Here is a 20,660-nt window from a genome sequence, read left to right as displayed (position 1 = left end):
AACTATTGTTCGACTATAAGTATTTGTCAATGCAAAGAAAGAAACAGAGACAAAGAAGAACAGACATGACTTCATACTAAGAAGCAGTGAAAGGTATGATAATCATTTTGAAGACGTGAGGAGAGGCTTTTCACTAGCCATTGAACATGATCTTTGTACCATACCCTTGAAACCATGAAACACGCCTAGACAGAGGAAGAATTTGCTGAGTGTGTTGAAAACTGCATGACAGCACATGTCAACATGGATTTATTATTGAAGGGTGGCTGAGCAAGGATTCTGTGTAAATGTCTCTGAAACTAGCGATGGAGAAAGTGTCAGTTTCACTGTACATTGCAGGTTTCCTTTTTGAGATGGTTATTGTGAAGTCATGTAGAAGAAGCCTAGAGGATGCCCACCGGTGTAGAGCTTTCTCTTTGGCCTTGTGTCTGTCAGAGAAAGCTCGTTTCCTTGCTTGGTTTTAATATGTCTGTAACTAAAGTACAAACTCATAGCAGACATCACTAAGATAGAGATAAATTTTATGCACTTAAGGTGCTAGCAGTTTGCAGGCAGTCAGCTGTAGAGTTAATGTAAAATCTGCATCATGCAAAGATCATCCAAGATCTTCATTTGGTTTTTGTGAATTTCAGCATGAGGACCAACTTCATGTGAAGATCATGCTCATGTATTTGCTCTTTTCAACAAGGAAATAATATTTAGATGATGCATACATAAGGTCCCATTATTGAAAGCTCAAATAAGGTAGGCTGACTGTGGTCAGATCTGTAAAGCAGTTAAAGGTATAGGAATGCTAGAGGATGGCCTTTTATTTTTATGTGTCATCATGGGGTTTTTGTGTGTGTGTGTGTGTGTGTCAGGAGCAACCTTCTGGAGTGAGAGAATTGGCCATCTGCAAGGACATTGCCCAGAGGATGCCCGGATGTTTTGATGTTTTATCATCTTTGTGGGAAGCTTCTCTCATGTCCCCGCATGGAGCTGGAGCTGATAGAGAGAGCTCATCCACGCTCTCCCTGGGTGGGATTCGAACCTGGCAGCTTTCAGGTCAGCAACTCAACCTTCAAGTCACAAGGCTTTTATCCTCTAGGCCACTGGAGGCTCCTATCATGTTGGTTTTGAATTATTGGGACCCGATGAATAAGATGCCTCCAAGGAACCCTGTTAATGACATCTCTGATGGGGTCATACAAACTCAGGGCTATATCATATCTCCATGTGTAATGTAGTCTTTCTGTTTTTCTACTCCCTTCAACTTAAATGAGCATTATTGATGGTTTCCCCCCGTGTATCATGTTGTCTTATGATAGGTCCAAAGAATGGTCTGCAACACCATTAGCCCTACTTGTTTCTTAGAAGAAGTCCTGAATAAAGTGAATGTCTCTGCAGAGGCAACTGGACCGTGGTTTGTAAGTCTAGAGAGGATTCCAGGAGAAAGTCCACAGACTGGGGCTGGATATACAGTGTTCCCTCACTACTTCACGGTTCACTTTTCATGGATTCGCTGTTTTGCGGTTTTTCAATAAACTCTAAAAGACTACTATAAATCATAAAAAATTACAATTTACAGCCTAAGGAAGGGAGGAAGGAGAAGCCAAAGGGAGAGAAAAGGAGCCCAAGCAGCAACAGGAGGAGAAGGAGACGATTTATCAACACACGATTGGTTGATAAAAACTTAAAATAGTGTATAACTACTAAAATAATGTATGAATATTAAAATAAATATAGTGTCCCTACTTTGCAGATTTTCACTTATTGCGGGTAGTCCTGGAACCTAACCCCTGTGATAAGTGAGGCAACACTGTACACTGCAGTTTCAGAATGCAGGTTGACTTCATTGAATTTGATTATATGGCAGTGTAGACTCATACAATCCAGTTCAATGCAGGTAATCTATTCAATACTGCTATTTTGTATTTGCTATTCATCTGATCCTTTTGGAAATGCCCTTTCCCCCTTTTTAACAGCTTTCTTCAATAAACATTTTTAGATAGACTCTGGACTCTGGTGTGGTGCTAGGTGAAAAGGTGTTTCAGTGCAAGACTGCAACACTAAGGACCTCATCAGATGGGGTTTTTCTTTCTTTTAGCATGCTGCTGGGATGGAGCCAGGACAGAATCCACCAGAGACCATCATATGATACAGGGCTACTTCCACTGGGGCTCCATCTCGGTAGCATGCTAAAAGTAAGAAAAGAAGCCTGGAACAGAGTGCAAGGAAGCTGGGGACAACTTGGAACTTTTGTGAGATGCAGCCAATGACCGACCACAGCAAGGGGATAAAGCTGGAAACTGCCCCATGGTTTTCCCCACTGTCTCTCAGCTTCTGGACCTCCATTTGATGAGGTCCTATGGTACATCTGTAGTTCCATTCTAGGAAATGAAAGGGCTTCTATATCTCTGATAGTTGTGGGGCTTTGAGGCATCTCTTCTTCAAACATATTACTGTGTATATTTCTGCATGCAACAAATATACAACAAATGTTTCATATCACATGCTTACATCATATCAAGTGCATATTTTGGGTATTTTGGGTATTTTGCAAAAAGTGTACATGGTCTATTGAGCCTCGGAATTTTTTTCAGATCTCTCAAACTAGATGTGTTCCATTTAATTCTCAGTCTTGCACAATGGAGATTACCAGGGGAAAAGACAAATTACTCATTTCTTTTCTATCCCTGATTGTATGTGACATATTGCTGCATATGACTCTTGTAGTATACGTAGTTTATGCTGCTCTACATCATTTATGCTAGTCTCCTGGTAAGCCACAGGGTGGCTAACAGAGAAGTGCGTGTGGCTCATTGTTAAGAACGTGTTCTGCATGACTCAGTAATTCCAGGGAGGGTACCAGCCAATACTAAAGATTGTTTTTGGGTTCCATCTCACCAGTCCCACCCCACAAGCCAAACTGGTAGATTCCAATTGTCTATGTTATCTCTTCCAGCTGTTGAGAGCTTGGTCTGTTTCTAAAAATATATGGTCTCCACTTAGCAAAATTTATTATACTGTACTGTTGCCCACAGCCTTTTTTGATACGGTTGCGCTTGACAAGACTGCATTCATTATCTTATCATAAATGTGGGCTCATGGATTTCAAACAGACCCAGCCAGCTTGAGCATTCATTGAAGCAGTTCATTCATTGAAAGGAAATGCCACATAATTAATTGAAAATGGTTGCAGGCAATTATGACATTCTGGCAAGGAAAGCTCTTGGTGGAAAAGCACATCAAATACTTCAACCCCATTGCATTTTGGAACAAGCAGGAAGACAGCCTGCCCTGGGCTTTAATAAACTTTGGGGATGTGTTACAGAAGGAGCAGTTCATATTATAAAACCAATCAGATTAACGTTACCCAATAAAAAGGTACATAGCTGTAAATTTGACCATGTGTTGTTTTAATTTTAATGACTTAAATATGGTTGAGATAAAAACTACTCTTTTGTGAAAGTGGGATGGTATAAATCTCAGTACTTGGAGGAAGAGTGTTTGTGTGCTTTCAATATGGCAAATGTAGATTTGTTTTTGCTATATGCCTTCAAGTCATTTTTGACCTATGGTGACTCTAAGATGAATTTATCATGGAGTTTTCTTGGTGGGATTTGTTCAGATAGAGTTTGCTCTTTCCTTTCTCTGAGACTGAGAGAATGTGATTTGATGGAGGTCACCTAATGGGTTTTCAAACCTGGTATCCAGAGTTGTAGTTCAACACCCAAACCACTCCATCACATTATTATTATTATTATTATTATTATTATTATTATTATTATTATTATTATTATTATTATTATTATTTCACTTCTATAACACTTTTCTCCTGTAGGTGGGATTCAAAGCGGTGTACAACATATAACATTAGCTTCCTGTATGTCAAGGTATATCTATAAATAGCAAAGATAGATTTTCCCTTCAGTATAACCAATGGAAAGCTTCCAGAAAAAGCAAGTCACACCAGGTTGATAGATAAGTAGTAGAATTAGATGCATTTTATTCCTCTGTGAAATAAATGGATCCAGTTCACTTTCTATACCATTAGGGCTCATTTATATATGTTAGTGTCGAATTCAGGTCCGATGCCAAATTCTGGATCCTAATATCTTTTCCACAGGTCTCCATAAGAAACCACTTTGCCTCATGCAAAACAAATTTGTAGCATCTTTGAGACTGAGAGAACCAAGTTTGTAGCATGGCCTTTCATAGAATCTCCCAATGTCAACACACAGGCCAAAATCTATTCATCTTAAAACAGTTTAGATTATGTAGAATTGGTTCCACAGCAGAAGTACTGTTTCCAGTCATTAATCCCACACAAGAGTAACTGTAGGTTGGTTTGCAGTGTCCAGGAAACACCAAAGTGAAGCGTGTTTATTTTGGACATGTGGATAATTGGATTGGACTGGATCTGAGATTGTCCACACATCAAAAAGACCCATCAACATTTCACTGGCTAAAAGAACCTCCCTGGCAGAGCCTTGCTCACTGTGTCACTTTGAGTGATGTCATGGCTGGGCACCCGGTTTTGACCTCACCAGAAGTAATGTTGCCAGCAAAGCTCTGCCAGGAAGCTCCTTTGGCAGCAAAACAGCAGTAGTGGCCCCCAGGAGAACAGGGCACTTGTGCTGAAGTGCTGTGGGACTGGCTCGCTTTGTGGACTGCAAAAGAGATTTGGGATGCTTTCATGTTTGTATGCATGGATTCCCCACATTCTATCCAGAACTGCTCTAGAACATACTAAGTTTACTTCAAGAGACTTTTACTATGAAAGCTTACTCTACCAGCTTTTCTTTGGTATCAAAGATTATCTTCATATACTGTACAACAGTGTTTCTAAACCTGTGGGTCCCTAGGTGTTTTGGCCTACAACTCCCAGAAATCCCAGCCAGTTTACAAGCTGTTAGGATTTCTGGGAGTTGAAGGCCAAAACAATCTGGGGATCCACAGGTTGAGAACCACTGATCAACAAGGTCTTCAGCTTTCTCTGCTAAAGAGAGCAAATGTCTCACCAGCTCTCAACTCCCAGGATTCCATAACACTGAGCTGTGGAAGTTAAAATAGTGTCAAACTGCATGAATTGCACTAGGGAGCAATGGATTCAAATTACATGAAAAGAGATCTAAAGAAATGTACAGGAAAACAGACTTCAATATTAGGAAAAATCTCCTGATCCTCGGATACAATGCTTCAAGCATATATTTTTTCTGGGGTTTTTTTAACAGAGGCTGTATGACCATCTGCCAGGAGTGCTTGGATTGTGCATTCCTGCATAGTAGAAGGTCTGACTGTATGGTCCTTGTGGTCTCTTCCAACTGTGATGATTCTATGATTCCAGGTCCTTTGTGAGCAATTCCAAATTGACTAAAAAATCACCTTAAACTATCATAGATAGGGTCACAGTAATATGGTTAGAAACATTGCAACATGCAATGTTATCACACAATACACACACACACACACCTCATTAATTCCTGGATAGAATAAAGCTCCAGTCCAAAGCTCTAATCAGTACAAACTAGCAGACTGTGAATCTGAAATAATAATAGAATAGACTTCCTCAGAAGGTGGAGGACTCTCCTTTGTTGAAGGTACTTACAACCTCATCACATGAGGAAATTTCAGTATCCTAGGAAGCTTCTGCCCCAGTTGAGCCACGGAACCCCACACATCGCATGATGTAGCCTCATTTCCGTCGGGGCTCCATGGCTCAACTGGGGCAGCAGCATCTTATGCAGGGGGAACCGCACAGCAATACTTCCCCATATGTGGTGGGGAAGTGTCAACTGCCAGCGAGGTGGGGCACAGGGCTCCAAGATTGCCCTGCTGCCCCCCTCCTCCTGATTTGCTACAAAGTCTGGCAAATCAATCTGGTGGACCTCATCAATGTGATGAACAGAGATGAAATGGCCACCTCTCAGAACTTCAGCAAAGGAATCCTGCACTCATGGAGTTTGAATAGATGAGTCCTTTGTACCCTTCCTATTCTGTGATTTTATAATTTTTGGTTTTAATTGCATTTCTTCCTTCCAACTCTGATTATTCGAGCTGGTGCTACCATAAATCAATAATGTGCTTGTTTACCCTTGGCAAAGTAATGATGCTATTAGAAAAGGTTGCATGTTTTGACACAATGCCATTCATTCCTATGTGCCATCTGGTGGACCTTTAATGTAACGCCAATTCCACTTTAACTTACAGTGGAACATGATATGCTGTTATGATGTGAGGTGTTCAATTCCCTGTCTGCATGTCTGACTAAAAATGTGGGTTAGTACAGGAGTTTATTGCAAAGCCAATATTTTTGCCTCTTCCAAATTAGATATGTTTCTCTATGAGTCTCTGTTTGATATGTTTCACAACATCTGGCCCTTCAGAAAAGCAAAATACACTGAAAGATGTTAGTAGCTAAAAATAAAACTCAACATAGCTAAGTAAGAGCAGTGTCAGGACTTACATGCCTTTAAAGCAGTCTGCAAAATTGAACTAATTAACATTCTAATTACTCCATTACATAGGCTAAGCAGCACTGCTACTGCATGAAATTCCCAGAGTCCTAATATAGACTTCATTTGCTATTAACAGCCTTGCATATTATATTCATTTACTGACAATACTAGCAATCAGTGATTAAAAAAAATAATTGACATGGCCAGATATGTAACTGAATGGAAATGGTACTTAACATTACTTAAGTTTAGTTTTTTAAACTATTACTTTTAAACAACTTTTTTTTGGGAAGGGCAAGATTTTAGGTTGCAACCTCTGAAGTAGAAGGAATACACACACACGAACACACACACATACTGTACTATGATCCCTGTTCCAAAGGAACCAATATTCATAATTCCATCTATTCTCATCTGACAAAATATGCTCTTGCTAGGGATTTCCTAGGTCATCCAGATAACTTTTATTGCAACTTCTGGTGGAAGATGCTTGTGTCAATAGGGTTCACGGTTTCCTGTTTCTATTATAAGTTAAACATATTCTGCATGTCACACTGCATATATAACACAGGCCTGCAAAATGAAGAATAATTGTTAAAAAAGTATGCTGGTCTAAATTCACAAGTGAGGTCCAGTTTTACTTCAGCACATCAGTTCTTTTCATAGCTTGCAGTGACGTTTTTATGTTTTAATATATGGCTAAGGGAAATTAGTAGTGAAATTAGTAGTGAAATTTTGTGAAAGAATTATGTGTGACATGGTATTTTTATTGTTTTCAAATTCAGTACCCGCAATGTTGAAAAAGGTTTTATCATCACAGGCTCATATAATGTGTTGGTTTCACAAATATTAGGAGTAGGATACAATCAGGTTGTAACCGAATAGGTGTTTGAGTTCTGAAATCTTCAGGAGAGATTCTTCTTTTGGTTCTACTTATTTCCTGGGTTCATTTGGTAACAATAAGGGAGAGGACCTTCTAAGGACACATCTACACGGATACCTATATAGGACCAGTCCAAAGCATTGCAGCTTCAGACTGGCCCCGGACAGCAAGAAGGTGATTAACGTCCCACTTGTGAACCTCAGCAGTAGCAAAAATAGATTCCTCACCATCCAGCCACGCTGAACCTGGTTCCCATCTACTGGATGATCACCCTTACCTTTCCCGTTATTTGTCACAATAGCAGTGGCCATGGAGCTCCAGAAAGCTCCTTGCCACAGCTCAGTACCTCTGATGATATCATAGGATTGGGGAAAAGGAGGAGAATGATATTTAAGAGAACTTCCTCCCGGATGTCCTGGAATACAACTGTGCAATTTGTCTGGAGTGAAGAATCTCTTCCACCACCATCTCTTCCTACACCTCCTTCTCCTTCCTCTTCTTTTTCCTCTCATTTATATCCAACCTTTCTTCCAGTAATTGGGCTCAAGGTGGTTTACAGCAGATTTAAAAAAACATATTGGATTAAAAACTGTACTTGGATAAAAATATAACTATAACAATTGTTTAAAAGATAAGCAATTCACGAAGTTAAATTCATGAATGTTCATTAAAATACTATGTATAAACCATAAAACACCACAGCAAATTAGGGATTCAGCAAATTAGGGGGGAGGGATTCAGGTGCAGAAGATCTGAGAAACTGTGTGTGTGTGTGTGTGTGTGTGTGTGTAGAGAGAGAGGGAGAAGGAGAGGGAAGAGAGAGAGGGAGGGAGATGTGGGGGGTTCAAGGTCAGAATAATGCATTCATGCTTTGTAGTCCTTAAAGCAGAGAGATCTGTGTCAGGATTTTAGATCTAGCAACGTCACTTACCCATGAAGTATCTCTTGCCTTGTTCTCTGTTCAAGCATGGGTTGGAGACCCAAGATTCATGCTCATGTTGTGGCTCCTTGCTTCATGGATTTTTCTGGGATTCATGCTCATGTTTTGCCCCTGGTTTCCTGGATTTTTCTGGGGATTTATGTTCATATTTTAAGCCTTGTGTTTTGGATTTAACCTGCCTTCATGCTCCAGTTTTGAGCCTTGCTTTGGGATTTATTCTGCTTGTGGATTGTTCTCTGTAAACAGTTTGACTTGGCTTTTTGCCTATGACTTTTGCCTGCTATATTAACTCCTGGATTTTATTCCTTATTTACTCCATGGTGTTTTCCCTTTTTAATATAAGCTTTCTTAATAAACTGCTTTGACTTTCAAGTTTGGCTTCTTGGTGGGTGCTGTGAGCAAGATGAAACCTCGCTGAGGAGCAACAGTCCCTTACAGTCAGCTTACAAAAGCATGATGGCATTAAAATATTTTATTTTACTGTTAGAAAGAGAGCAAGGGTCAAGCAATTCCGGCCTCTCTTAGGAAGGAGTTTCAATGTCTGGGAGAAGCTACCAAGATGGTCATCTCCTTTATTTCCACCAAATTGCCACCCAGCTTCTGCTCACCTAGCAGTCTGAAAACAACAATGTTTGCTGCGAGGTAAAAGGAACATTGAAAAAAAAAACATGCTGGCAAAAATCCAACCAGTAAAGGTGTCCGTGGACCACAGGCTTCTCGTGTGGAAAATGAAACAACAGCACCTCCCCATGGCTGGGTCGAGCACAGCCGGATGCCGGAGATTAAAAGAGGGAAGCCTGGCCTCTGTTCATGTACTGTCTGGTATTATCAATTGTATAATGGCATTGAATGTTTGCCATATATATTCCTGTAATCTGCTCTGAGTCCCCTCGGGGAGATAGAGTGGAATATAAGTAAAGCCTGTCTAAGGATTATTTATCAAGGCCCATGAAGATTGGCCACTGAGGAAAACATCTTAATGATTTTTATTTTATGTGGACCACTTTGATAATTTTACTAGAAAAGTGGTTTAGAAATGCTACACATAAATAAAACAAAGAAGGGTTTTATTTGATGTATTATTATATTTGAGGTTTGAGGGATAAAAAGACTCTTTTTAAATTCATTGTGGTCTGTCAAATAAATAAAATATAATATTGTATAAAACATGTCTTAGTCTTAGCAACGTTGGAAGATTCAATACATTTCTAAGGCCACATACTGTATGCACATTAAAATTACAGTGTCAGTGAAGTAACCTCATGTTTAAGGCAGTACATTTTACCAACAGGATAAAAAATTAAATGGATACTTTTTCATAATGGCCTTTCTGCCCTATAGCTATTGAGTAATATAAAGATCTTATCTAACAAAAGCATCTCTTTAGAAATCATTGAGTTGTATTTATCTCAGGACAAAAGCTGAAGCAAAAATACTTACGTTATTTTTCTTCACAAAGGCAGCAAGAATGACATCCTATGCAGTGTTTGAGATATTGCTTTAGACTTATTGGCATCTTGGCTTTTATCAGTTGCCTTTCCTTGTTCTTTTGAATGTCAAATTAAGACTGGTTTTTAATTACTTTATTGAAACTTCAGTGCAGCAACATGCTAAATCCATTAGATAGCCCCCGACTAGAAGAGCCCTATTAAAACAATGGGTATTTGGGAACACTTCTGCAGTTTCCCCTGATTCAGTGGCTCTACTCTAACAAGGGGGTTATAATAGGATTTAGAGTTGCTGAGCTGGAGTGGAAAGTGTATGCTCCTCTAGATTTTGCTGAACTGCAATTCCCATCATTCTATATTACTATGTTGATTATGGATGCCTCAGGTTGGAATTCAACCTTGTATGGAAAGCTATGTGATTCCCACCTCTGATTTAGTCCAATAAAAAAGACTGACTGATTGACTTTTGACTAGTTTATTATTTTGTGTACTGCCTCATTCTATAAAGGTCTTTGCTGTAAGATTAGAAGCTAAATGCTTTTCCTAGCCTGCTAGGCAGGCCTAACAGGTTGGTGAATACAAAAGACAGAAAGTCACAGAATCTTCAAAGAGAAGGATGTTTAGAACCATCTTTGATGACTTCTACAAAGACCTGACTGTTTCATGCTGATTTTAATTAACCAGGCTGGGGATGATCTGTACTTCTAAACTGCCATGTTAACCTATTGCTTTTTATTGTTCTGTTGTTTGGAATGTGCACATTGTTTTTCATTGCTACCATGAGAAGGTGTCACTTGAGACTTTCCCTTGTTAAATAATTTAGCTCCAAGGGATGAGACAGGTGTAAGAGATTGGGATTCAGCACAGACCTCTTCTGTTGACAAAATGGGCAGTATCAAAGAGAAGCTAGAGTCTATTAGGAAGAATAAGATTCTATCACCTCTTCTTTCCCCTCCTTCTACTAGGGACCCTTCTACATTGACCAATAATGCGGTCCCCATCTACGTGATGATCCTTGTAGATAAGCCCTAGGTAAATTGTGTTCAAACTACCTTTGTATTATGAACTCATCTACAGCATTTGAAATAATTTTTTCTCATGTCAGGAGTGACTTGAGAAACCACAAGTAGCTTCTGGTGTAAGAGAATTGGCCGTCTGCAAAGATGTTACCCAGAGGATGCCCAGATGTTTTACCATCCTATGGGAGGCTTCTCTCATGTCCCCACACGAGAAGCTGGAGCTGACAAATGGGAGCTCACCCCACCCCCCGGATTCAAACTGAGAAATAAACTGAGAACAAATGATAAAAAGGGGGGGGGGGAGAGCTGGGACATTTTAAAAGCAACTGAAAAAGTAATTTCCAGGAATTCTATGTTGGATGGGGTTTGGATGATGTTTTAGCTAGCATTGTGCAAGCAGAAAGGACTCCTTGCTGTCTTTGCAAGATAGAATAATAGTCCTAGTTACTTTTTTACAATCAACCAGAGTTATGATTTTTAATTATATCTAATAAGCTGTTGGAGGTTACATATATAGTTGTAACAAATGACTTTTTAAAAGTAACTTTTGAGTCTGTTTATAGATCAAGAAACAAGTTTTGTCAATAAATGAGGCATTTAACACAGTTGCTTAGATGTGAAATGAGTGGAGGATTGAAGTTCCCTGCTCTGGGAAAACTTCTGAAGAATTTTGAAGAATGCTTAATGAGACTTAAGACTGACAGAATTCCTCCTGTGTGTCTGATGAAACTTATGTTGCCATTGATTTTGCTCAAAGTTAAATTCAAAGCAAATATCAAGCTTTTTGCTTGGTCAAAAGACCAGGGGAACATTAAGGTATTCAGTATGGCTGGCAAAGAGAGCGAGTGTGCTGTAATGGTTTGAACATTGGACTACAAAACTGGAGACAACACCACTTGGCCATGGAAAGCCTCAGAGGAAGGCACACAACAATTCAACAAAGTTAGTTAATCTATAATTGAACAATCCAACAAAGCTAGTGGAACTCCCTCCCCAGTGAAATTAGATCAGCTCCTGACTTTTAGAAATAAACTGAAAACTTGACTATGGTACCAAGCTTTTGGAGAACAATCAGTGCAATAGACGTCTATGAAGTAAGCATAACACAATTGGAATGGTTCCTGGATTGAGATTTTGGATCTTGTGTGGTTTTAATAGCTGATTTTAATGTATGAATATTTTATTTTTATTTTATTTTACTGATTTTAATGTATGTGTTTATTGTATTTGTATGTTTTGTTTGTATGGCATTGAATATTGCCAATTCGGAAGTCACTCTGAGTCCCCTTCGGGGTGAGAGAGAGTGGGGGTAAAAATATAGTAAATAAATAAGTAAAATAAACTAATCTCCTCAGGTGACTGAGGGCATTGAATAATTTAAATGGAAATAAATGCTTCAGGAATCTAGCAAGAACTTACAATGGTATAGGTCAGATAAGGAAGTTTGCTTCATTAAAAACTTATTTTTGAAAAAAAAAGAAAAAAGTAAAGGAAGTTGGTGGGAACATTTTCTTCTATTCAAGTGAAGCAACCACAGACATATAAGTTGTTCATGACAGGCTCATCCCTCATCCTTTTTCAAAACCCATGCCATTGCCTAGCCATGTTTATTCAGCAAGCATTATCAAACAAAGCTATAAAGCTACACCCCATTAAAATATGATGAAACATAATTTTGCTACAGCTGATATATTCCATCCACTGAAGTCAACAGGCCTTACTTTTAATATGATTTTGAATATTGTCCTTAAGTGACACTATCCCATTCCTAGATACATCTTTCATTCCTACAAACCCAAGCGATACGGAAAAAACAATGTGATCTCAGCTCTCTAATTGTCACCCACCTCCCCCGCTGAGGTTTTAATTTTCAGGATTCTTACACTTTCTGTTAAGATTCAAAAATATAAAAGGCTGGTATTGGGCATAAAATGTAGGGATGTAGTGAAGTGAGAGCCTTCTGTCAGCAGAGAAATGGTGATAAGTGGAGATGAGTTTATATCCTGAATTACTGGCTGTATTTCAATTTCTAACAGATGATCCAAGAGGTGTTTCTCTACATTACTGGCAGTAAAAACAGAACATGAATAAATGTAACAAACAGGCACCTAACAGTAGGGCTGGCTTTCCAGATAATTATGCTGGATTTAGGGGAACTGCACTGACAGGTAGTACTATAGGACACATTTCTACATTGTTGAATATTTATATTCCCAACTCCAGCCAATTGGCAGCCCTTCCATTTAAAAGACCCTTGTGTGTTTTACTGTCATTTATCAGAGAAGCATTTCCACCAAACTTTTCTTAATTGAATAGATATCATTTAGCAGTTGCACCATAATAAAGGTTTCGTTTAGGTAGGACCAGTCTAAATGTTGTTAAAACACGTTGTTATGCAACAGGAATGTAATTATAATAATGTAAAAAGTCTAAGTGGCTATATTTAATCCCTCTGAGGTCTTTTAGACCTGAAAAGCCATCTCGAAACATATAATCTCCTGCTGATTTGGAACAGAGCACTCTGAATGTGCTTTCATGTGCAGCCAAGAGCAGCTCCCACCCCCAAGAATAATCAGATGATGAAAAAGGTAACGGTGCAGAATAAAGCTGAGAAAATATTATGATAACAGAAAAACTATCATTAGACATTTTTGGATTTTTAAAATAAAATCTCTCTCTCTCTCTCTCTCTCTCTCTCTCTCTCACACACACACACACACACACACACACACATACAATATATGTAAGGATATAGAAACTTTTGTACATATTTGATTTTTTTGACATTTTGGTGTTTTCTTCCCAAGTATTTTATTTGTTTAAGAATGCATTAATTTTACCCCCCAAAAAATTGGATGGCATCATTTTTAGTACTTAAAATATCATGAGTTAGGCTTACAATATCCTAAATACTGAGGATTCAGATTTACGAGGCATGAGCAGCTGCATGTGATCCCAAAAAAGGATGGTAGTACAGTAGAGTCTCACTTATCCAAGCCTCGCTTATCCAAGCCTCTGGATAATCCAAGCCATTTTTGTAATCAATGTTTTCAATATATCATGATATTTTGGTGCTAAATTCGTAAATACAGTAATTACAACATAACATTACTGCATATTGAACTACTTTTTCTGTCATATTTGTTGTATAACATGAAGTTTTGTGCTTAATTTGTAAAATCATAACCTAATTTGATCTTTAATAGGCTTTTCCTTAATCCCTCCTTATTATCCAAGGTATTCGCTTATCCAAGCTTCTGCCGGCCCGTTTAGCTTGGATAAGTGAGACTCTACTGTACCTCAACTGAAGGTTTTCCAAGATGTTTGAAACTGGAGCACCAGGTTCAGTCTGATCATGCCACAATTGGAACAAGCAGCTGTAGTTTTAAGTCTCTTTGCCACTTTGGGTCACATTTGGGAGAAAAAAAGCAGCATCTAAATAAATATATTTAATAAATAATAGTAGGGGTATCTCCAAATGCCCCTTTTCAAGGCACCTCATGAAAACATGTCTTTGCCATTTCCCACTGCTTTAATACATCTCACCACTTTAAAACAGTGCATGTTGTCCTTAATGAGACATGCTGCATTATCACAGCATGCCTACATCCTGCACCGCTGGAGAAATTATGCTGTTTAGCCAGTATTGCTCCACCTGACATCCGTCAGGAAGTAGCAGCTTGTAATGAAAGGACTAAGGCATTGACATCTCCAGCCCATCCTGTTTGCATATCAACCAGCATGCCAACTCCTTAAATCAAGAAACAGCTTCCTGGGATCCACCAAAATACTCTCAGGAAGTGAGAGTCCAAAAGTGGCAGGCTAAGATCTGGAACCTCAGAAGACCGGGCACACAGAAGACTGTGCAACTTGTAGGGGCTGAACAAATTGTGCTTTGGTACCACGAGATGCAGAGTCAATTTTAGGAAATGGGGCTACAAAGTGGAGTCCATGACATGCAAGTGTGGAGAAGAGCAAACCACAAACCACTTACTACAATGCAATCTGAGCCTTGCCACATGCACAATGGAGGGTCTTCTCACAGTGACACCAGAGGCACTCCAAGTGGCCAGCTTCTGGTCAAAGGAAATCTAATACAATGCCAAGTTTTTAATTTTGTTTGTGCTTTTAAATATATTATAACTGTATCCTCAATTCGCATCTGACATGATAAATAAATAACTGCTCCAATCTTTAGTGCATCAGAAATATTTTGTTATGACTCTGCTTGACTGGAAATGCAAGTTTCTTGGAAGTCATTGCCAGCTGTGAACTATAATTATAGATAATGATAGTGATAATGATAATGCAGGATCTTGGTCATCTATATATATAAAAGATTAATGAAATTTCGGCCTAGGACAAAACAACAAAACGACACATCCCAGAAACAGTAAACTTGGTAGCACAACCCCTCATCCATGCCTCTATGTTCATACAACAAAAAGAAAAGAAAAATAAAGTCCTAATTAGAGGGAGAGGAACAGTTGTTTTTATCCAATTGCTGCCAGTTAGAACTCTGCCCACTTGGTCTCCTAGCAACCCACTCACCCAGGGGACAGGCACAGTTAGGCCTCTTCCCCACTGCCTATAAAATACAGATTATCTGATTTAAACTGGATTATATTGCAGTGTAGACTCAAGGCCCTTCCACACAGCTATATTACCCATTTATAATCTTATATTATCTGCTTTGAACTGGATTATCTTGAGTCCACGCTGCCATATAATCCACTTCAGTGTGCATTTTATACAGCTATGTAGAAGGGGCCTCATATAATCCAGTTCTAAGCAGATAATATAAGATTATAAATATAATATATAATAATTACTGTGATATAATAATACAGAACAATATAATCTCTAAAATCAAGACAGTAAATAAAGAACAACACTCTGAAAGCATAAGCCACAGCGACGCGTGGCCGGGCAAAGCTAGTAATTTTATATAGGAAACAGCATTTCTCCCCTCTACTGAAACATTTTGGTGCCCATGCAATTATGCAAAAAACCCCTCCTTCTGAGATAGAGGGGAAAAAATTCTGAGTATCAAACATATTTTTTGATGGAGTGTCTGATGTGACAACCACATAAGCAGAAAAAAACGTTTTCCATCCCTACTTAAGTATAAACACTCACATCTGGATGGGAATAGCCTTTTGATGTGAATGGGGATACACATTTCCATCTAAGGCCAATAGCTATTCTGTATGACTAATTGCATATGATTATACATATAACAGAGCAAATGTCTACACACATTATATATAATAAAACAGACGTTCTGTTAGCTTTAGAAACTGTCAATAAATAAATGAATGTTTCCACTTCAGCTATGGAGACTCATTCACAAAATAGTCAGCCTCAAGCCATTGAAAAAATCAACCTAAATATGACTGGGCATAAAGAAAGAATGCATAGAAAAATATTCTGCCTAGATTCATATAATCTGTTAAACAGACATATAATTACCCATACAGTAACACCCCTGTATCCATAGGGGATATTCTTATAGGCTGACCATGGTTATTGGAAGCTGTGGATAATTCTGAATGGTATTAAAATAAATGAAATCCAGTCCCAGCATAGCAGAGAAATGTGCTGGAGGACTAGTATCCTCTTTCGGCATTTACTATGTTCTTAAGAGTGACTCTTTAATAACTTCATCGGAAGGCACCAGAGAATTGAACTACAGAACCTAGCAAATGCCTAGAGCAGTGGTTCTCAACCTTCTGAATGCTGCGACCACTTAATACGGTTCCTCATGTTGTGGTGACCCCGAACCATAAAATTAGTTTTGTTCCTACTTCATAACTGTTTGGCTACTGTAGTTTGGCTACTGTTACGAATTGTAATGTAAATATCTGATATGCAGGATGTATTTTTAGTTACAGGATCAAATTTGACACAAATACCCAATGCACCCAAATTTGAAAACAGGTAGGGTTGGGGAGGGATGATTTTGTCATCTGGGAGTTGTAGTTGCTGGGATTTATAGTTAACCCACAATCAAAGAGCACTCCAAACCCAGCCCATACCGGTAGTTGATCTGCACCAAACCTGGCATACTACCTACATGGCCAACATTGAATACTGGTGGGTTTGGGGGGCTGTTTTTGAATTCTGGGAGTTGTAGTTCACCAACACTCAGAAGGAACTCTACCAAACTGGTGATGGAACTAGTAAACTTGCGACACAAACCCAACATGCCAAACTTTGAATATTGACGAGGTTTTAAGGGGACTGACCTCAGAGTTTTCACTGTTTCCAAAAAAGAAGATAAGACAGAGAGATCTTCAGCCTTCTCTGCCAAAGCGGTTCCTAAAATCATCAGAAATATTGTTTTCTGGTGGTCTTTGGCAACCCCTCTGACACCCCTTCCATGCCCCGCAGGGGTCCCAACCCCCAGGTTGAGAAATGCTGGTCTAGAGAAACCATTTTCCCCAAGCACAGATAATTGAAACTGCAGATATGGGATCATAATGTATTTTATCAGTTTGAGATTACAGATGCATCTAGAAGCATGGCTTCTAATGTGCAGTCAGGATACTCACATTCCAAAGCACTGCCAAAACGCTGCCCTAATTTGCACTATTTAATTACTGAAAATGATACCACATGATTACTTGGACGTAGAAGATACCTTAATATCGTGGGATGCTATGAAATGTACTGTTGAAGCTGAGCCCTATTGATCATGTATGCAATCTATTCAAAGAAGCAAATAAATGATTCCAAGTGCAAATGAAGCATGAACTGTGACTAGAACCTGAAGTAACTCAACTGAAGTCATATAATCATGAAATTGGAAAGAGCCCCATGGCCCATCATGTCCAACCCTCTGCCTAATGCGAACCTTCCAGCCAAATGTTTCTTTGTGAAGACATGTAGAAGAGGAGATCCTAATACAGTTGTAGAAAATTGATTTAATTACCAAACCATTCATACTGTCAAGAGGTTCCTTCTAATGTCCAATTGAAATTTATCTTATTGTAACTTAAAACCATTAGACCAGGTCCTATTTTGTGATGCAGCAGACAACAGACCTGCCCCCTCCTTGCTCTGGCAGCTCTTAATGTATTTAAAGACTGCAAACATGCCACCTCTTAGTCTTCTCTTCACCAACCTGACCATATCAGCTCCTTTACAAAGCTTTGAGTAACATGAAGCATGAAGTGCATTTTCTTCCCCACCCCCATTCCACTTGTGTCCTCAAGTGCATATCCTGACTTATGAGCTCACTTTTTCCTTTGAGAAGAAGAAAACTACTCCCGCATACATTTATAATGACTACTTGCCTTTAATATCAGTTATTCCATATCCAGGATGTATTTCTGTATCCTCCACCACAAGCTAAAACTCTCCATAGGCCTCACCTACCCTGTTTTCCCTAAAATAAGACATCCCCTGGAAATAAGATCTAGTAGAGGTTTTGTTGAATTGCTAAATATAAGGCCCGAAACTAAGACCTAGCAAAGTTTTTATTTGGAAGCATGCCCACCAAACAGAACATCAGAGCATGTGGGATGGGTAATTGTATGTAGCATAGATTGTAGTACATGGAAATAATTGTAGTAACAAGAAATTCAAGAAACCAGTTTGTCTGGTTATGCTGGTTTGTGATGACAACTACTGTACAGTATATAATAAAGGTTCTCTCTCTCTTTTTTTTGTTCAACAATAAATGTGAATTCTTCTTCATGGAAAATAAGGCATCCCCTTAAAATAAGACCTAACACGTCTTTGGGAGACACTGTATTCTTTTTGGGGAAACACGGTATCACAGCAACTGTCATGTTACCAGTATTAATAGCAAATGCAGACATGAACCTCTAAGACAGTGGTTCTCAACCTGGGGTCCCCAGATGTTTTTGGCCTTCAACACTCAGAAATCCTAATGGCCGGTAAACTGACTGGTATTTCTGGGAGTTATAATAAGAAAGCATTTCTGGGAGTTGTAGGCCAAAAACATCTGGGGAACCTAGGTTGAGAACCACTGCCCAAGAGGGAGGAACTAATTCCAAGGGGGTGGGACTAATTCCATCTTTTCTTCTAAATCTTTAACAATTCAAAAATAATCCTTTCTCTTTTTTGTGGAGAGATACTAATAAGAATTGGTCTAGAACAATGGTTCTCAACCTGTTGGTCCCCTGGTGCTTTGGCCTACAATTCCCAGAAATCCCTGCCTGTTTACCAGCTGTTAGGATTTCTGGGAGTTGAAGGCCAAAACATCTGGAGACCCACAGGTTGAGAACCACTGCTCTAGAAGGTGACATTTTACAGAGTAAATATCTCCCATTTCCTCTCCCATCTCATTCCTTTCTTTTCCAATGGAAAGGGATTCTGAAATAATAGCAAGGAACAGAGAAACTGGTCTCTGAGGAGACACAGCATATGAGATGGATCATCACCAGATTCAAAATCTTTATCTTGCAGTCAATTCCAGCAGCTATGTGTAATTACCCAGACAGTGTGCTTTTTCATCAGTTGAGTTTCCCAGAAGCAAGTATGTCTGCTATGGCTTGGAAATGTTGAAAAAACTTTGTGGCAGTTTCATCTGTCTAGTGTGAATTCAAAGAAATCATATAACATTCTCATAAGGCAGTGGTTCTCAACCTGTGGGTCCCCAGAAGTTTTGGCCTTCAACTCCCAGAAAACCTAACAGCTGGTAAACTGGCTGGGATTTCTGGGAGTTGTAGGCCAAAAACATCTGGGGACCCCAGGTTGAGAACCACTGTCAGAAGGGATGATACGAAGGGAAGTAACCTACTTACCAAGAGCAAATGTCTCACTGACCAAACTCCCTGTTCTCATTTCTCCCCAGTTTGCCAAAGTGCCAGAATCTGTATAAAGACAAAGGGAGGGGAGGAGTGAAGGAGAGAGAGAGACAAGGAGAGGGAGAGAGATTTTGATGTATATTCATCAAGGAAAGAACAAGTGCTTTGTATGCAGAAGATTCCATGTTCCCTTGCATTTCCAGATTAAATAGCAAGGTATTTGAAAAATCATTGCCTGAGACCCTAAAGAAATGCTATCTGACAGAATTGATAATGGTGGGGGGGCGGGGGATAATATCATATAAAGCCTGGCACAATAAAATAACAATAGATGAAAAAAATGGCTTCCCAAATCCAGTTTGTACATCAAACATATTACTCAAAGTTACTGAAGACTGGCATAATTGCCATGTTTATTCACACAATCATATTTTTTGCTCAGAAATATTAGGTCACTGAGGGTCAGACTTCATCACACCCAACAGTGGAGAAGAATGTGATTAATTGCCTTTTCACAATCACTGCAGTGCCAGAAACTCAATCAAAATCTTATAACAACATTCTTGGAAGATGTGAAGGCTACATCTAAAGAAAGAAATGAATGCAATAGCTGCTACATTTTACTAATTTTTCTGGGCAAAATACTCAAATTGATTAGAGATGGCACTCATTGTATACATTTGTGAGGGGAAGTCATAAGGAGGAGGAAGCAAGCTTGTTTTCTGCTGCCCTGGAGACTAGAACATGGAACAAAGGCTTCAAACTTCAGAAAAGGTGATTCAACCTGAACATGAGGAAGAACTTCATAACTCTGATAGCTGTTCAGCAGTGGAACTCTCTGCCCTGGAGTGTGATGGAGGCTCCTTCTTTGGAGGTTTTTAAGCAGATGTTGGATGGCCATCTGTCAGGCGTGCTTTGAATGTGATTTTCTTGCTTCTTGGCAGGGGGATGGACTGGATGATGGCCCATGAGGTCTCCTCCAACTCTATTATTCTATAATTCATGGAGTCTGATGCCAAGAAGTGACCTTTTCCAGCTTTTTCATATACCTTTATCCTCATAACATAAACTCTGAAGATCTTTTGAGTGTTTGTTGGCCTTAACATGCTCTAGTTTAGTGTCATATAAGGCTGGGTCTACATTGCCGTATAAT

The 20,660-nt window shown here is 39.1% G+C and overlaps 1 long non-coding RNA gene across 2 annotated transcripts in view; it reads right to left on the bottom strand.

Annotated features, from left to right (window-relative positions):
* The window catches only part of LOC134296183 (uncharacterized), a 110,259-nt gene that overhangs the window by 10,985 nt on the left and 78,614 nt on the right, over nucleotides 1-20,660 (bottom strand). Inside the window, exon 2 of one of the 2 annotated variants that reach the window (XR_010002763.1) lies at nucleotides 19,505-19,573. This is a non-coding gene — a long non-coding RNA (uncharacterized LOC134296183). Of the gene's footprint in view, nucleotides 1-8,254; nucleotides 8,794-19,504; nucleotides 19,574-20,660 lie in introns of those variants that run through there. The other variant, XR_010002762.1, reaches the window with a different exon arrangement.

This window comes from Anolis carolinensis, chromosome 1 (genome assembly GCF_035594765.1).
Source record: "Anolis carolinensis isolate JA03-04 chromosome 1, rAnoCar3.1.pri, whole genome shotgun sequence".
Taxonomy (NCBI): Eukaryota; Metazoa; Chordata; class Lepidosauria; order Squamata; family Dactyloidae; genus Anolis; species Anolis carolinensis.
The sequence above is the reverse complement of the archived record's forward strand: the minus strand, read 5'-3'. Positions and strand labels throughout refer to the sequence as shown.